The 3,735-nt window shown below is 26.1% G+C and overlaps 1 pseudogene; it reads left to right on the top strand.

The window, feature by feature from the left end:
* The first annotated feature begins 370 nt into the window (after positions 1 to 370).
* On the top strand, positions 371 to 3,061 carry LOC124947994 (annotated as a pseudogene).
* Positions 3,062 to 3,735: the final 674 nt, after the last annotated feature.

Here is a 3,735-nt window from a genome sequence, read left to right as displayed (position 1 = left end):
TCTTACAGTTTGATTGGGATGTTTTATCGCATCCTGCATACTCCCCAGATCTCGCTCCATCTGATTATTACTTCTTTCTATCCATAAAAAATTCTCTTCGCAATAAGCGCTTTAAATCCATCAGCGAAATAAAAGCGCATCTCTAGGATTATTTTTTGTCCAAAACAACAATTTTGGAAAGAAGGGATAATGAGGCTTCCTGAGAATTGGAAGAAAGTAATAGAGTAAAAGGGTTCTTATATAACAAAATAAATAATATTTTAAACAGTAAACATTGTGTATTTATTACATATTAGAAAAAAGAAAGAAACTTATGGGACACCCTAATATATAGAACAAGTTCATTCCAGATATAAATATGTAGTATAATATGAATATCAAGTCTATGGAATCAATTGCTAGTAGCGATGAATAGGAATTCGTAAGTGTCTAAACTACAACGAACGTTACTTGCAAAACCGATGTTAAAAATTGCCAATAACAGAAATTTCGATGATCTGCAAAGTAATCTTCATGAGGTATGAAAAAAGAGTTAATCAAAGGAAAACTTACAAGTTACATGATTGGTTATTTCCTCATTTAAATGTCTTAAGGTGTTAACGGAAGATTCAATAATGCAGTGTAGAGATTAAAATGTAACGTATCCTAGCCAACAAAAAAGCTAAGAAAGTGGACAGAGGAAATTTTATAACGTTAGTTCCTGTATAAATAGTTCAGAAATGTAAGACGTCATGAAACCTGATGGTTTTAAAGAGGAGGGTAGTATTTGCATTTATTCTACGACTAGGCACATTCAATAAATTTGGTATAAAAGAAAATTTAAAAATTGCAAAAGGAAGATTTGTTTGTTTTAGAATTAAAAAAATTATAGCATGTTCAACAACAATGCACTATTTTCAATGGTGTTACGTATCTGGGAACTGCAGCAATAGGTGCACCAAAATCATAATGTAAACGTAATATGAACATTTTAAATGCCAAACAATCTCTTAAACTGGGTATTAAAATTTTAGTCTTTGTACCGAGTAGTTCCCATGGAATTGTTTAGGATAAAAATTTGATATGCTAAAGATGAAAGGTAAAGTGAAAGTTCTTTTTTCATTACAATATAATAAAACGTAATTTATTGATTAAAATCCATTACTATCTTGATTTTTATAGTTCATACAATGGTGCCACTTAGCAAATAATTGCCCAATATGAAGTATAACAAATTTTATTTTATACACGTGGAGAAAGTTCTGGTCTGTGTCTCACATACTTCACTTTTCGGTGGTGTCATTGTGAAACCATGGAATCTGCTATTTATCAATATCATGTTTTTTGATGTAATATATCAGAAGCAGTGAATGTTATATTATAATTAATTTTTTTGCTTTTCTCGATTATCATAAAATCCATTATTAATTAATTATTTATCTACAGGATAAGTGTTAACTTGTTTTTCTGAAGCCTTTCTCAGAATACAACGATCAATGACAAATTCTTTAACAGTGTGTGACTTTATTAATATTGACTCGGTGAAATAGTTAATTCTCGTGCATTTATTTTTGAAGTTGATTGAAGGAAATAATGGAGAAAGATGGAAAAAATTAATTTAATTTTGTTCCTAATGACAGGAATTGTTTCAAATTTCGGATTAATTTAGTAAAGAAAATTTGTTTGATTATACAATAAGTATACAGCAAGGAAGGAGGAATTATTCTTGAAGTTGAAAGATGTTTTGGTGTTCTTAGTAGCACAGGATATAATGTAAAACATAGTAATATGCGAATATTTGAAATGATATGCAATATTAATTTGGCAATAAATTAAGATAAAATTAAAATTATTATTTATATGATATTAAATCGTTATTTCTATCTGTGTATCTACATCATGTTTATAAAAATACATATATATCGTATTTATAAAAATTTTTATTGTTACAGCAAGTCAGTACTGGCTCAACAGTCCAGGATCGATGTTACAATATATATGACCAGTGGGATCCAGCTGAACCAGTTTTGGAAACTCATAATATAGAGACATCTAAAGAGGGCAAAATATTCTTAACAGTAGCAGTTGATTTAGTTATAAGAAGTATTAGGGAATATATCTTCTGCGAATTTCGATATCAATTATTAAGAATCGTAAAATCTTCGAACGAATGTGCACCACAGTTTGGAGAAAGTTACCAAACGATTCAATACACTGCATTACGTAAGATCTAGCCACTCTTCTAAACGGAACCGTTGTTTTTATATACATTTCATTACTTTACACGATTTTTCGATTAATGACGAAATTCGAAAGGTTGAAAACTTTTTCGATTTTTAAGATATCCTATTCTAACGCAGAATAAAGAATATAACATAAATATAACGTTTCAACAAAGCTTGAAGAAAAATTGATGAAAAATTGTTATATAATGTTAATGAAACAAACAAATTTCGATGACGATACGTAAGAATCTTAAAATCTTGGAAGGCATTTGCACACAGTTGAGACAATGTTATCAAACGATTCAGCACACTGATACATTATATATGATCAAACTACTGTTTTAAACAGAAATGCTGTTTTTATCTTTATTTCATTGTTTTATATGATTTTTCGTACGGTTACGCTAATCGTCGAAATACGAAAAGTTGAGAACTCTTCCGATTTCTTAGATATCATCGCACATGCTATCGACGCAGAATAAAGAATATAACAAGAATATAACAGTTCTGCGAAGTTTATATAGGTGAATTGATAAAAAATTGTTGTATAATGTTAATGAAATAAGCGAATTTCGATACCGATATATAAAACTCGTAAAATCTTCGAAGGATTTTGCACAACAGTTTAGAGAATGTTATCAAACGATTCAACAAACTGCATTACATAAGATCTATCTACTGTTTTAAACGGAACCGAGGTTTTTATTTTTATTTCATTACTTTATACGTTTGTTCGTATGTATACGAATATTTCAAGACTCTTTCGAAATACGAATCGTCGAAATACGAATATTTCAAAACTCTTTCGCTTTCTTAGATATCGTATTCGATCGTCGCAGAATAAGAAATATAACAAGTATATAACGTTTCTATGAATTTTAAATAGGTGAATTGACGAAAAATTTTGTATAATATTAATGAAACAAACGAATTTTGATACCGATAAATAAGAATCGAAAAATCTTCGAAGGAACTTACACCACAAAACATTAACTTTAATTGTAATAATAATAATAATAATAATAATAATAATAATAATAATAGTAATTCTAATTGTAATTATTATAATAATAATTGTAAATGTAATTATAATATGAATATTCTAATTATAATAATAACGATAATAATAATTGTAATTGTGTTATTAATTACAGTTGTAAATGTAATTATAATATTAAAACATAATGTGAAATATTAATAATAATATTAACAGTATATATTATATTAATAATATTAATTGTAATTGTAATAATAACACTAATAATTGTTTTTGTCATAATAATAATAATAATAATAATAATAATAATAATAATAATAATAATAATAATAATAATAATAATAATTATTATTATTATTATTATTATTATTATTATTATTAATATTATTATATAATTCTTATATATCTTATTAATAGTAATAGTAATGTTCATATTAGTAATTGTAATATTAATAAAAGAATTTATAATAAAAATAATACCATTTGTAATCTTAATAATAATAATAATAATTATAATATAAGTAATAATAATAA

This window comes from Vespa velutina, chromosome 1 (genome assembly GCF_912470025.1).
Source record: "Vespa velutina chromosome 1, iVesVel2.1, whole genome shotgun sequence".
Taxonomy (NCBI): Eukaryota; Metazoa; Arthropoda; class Insecta; order Hymenoptera; family Vespidae; genus Vespa; species Vespa velutina.
This window is presented reverse-complemented; position numbering and strand designations above follow the sequence as displayed.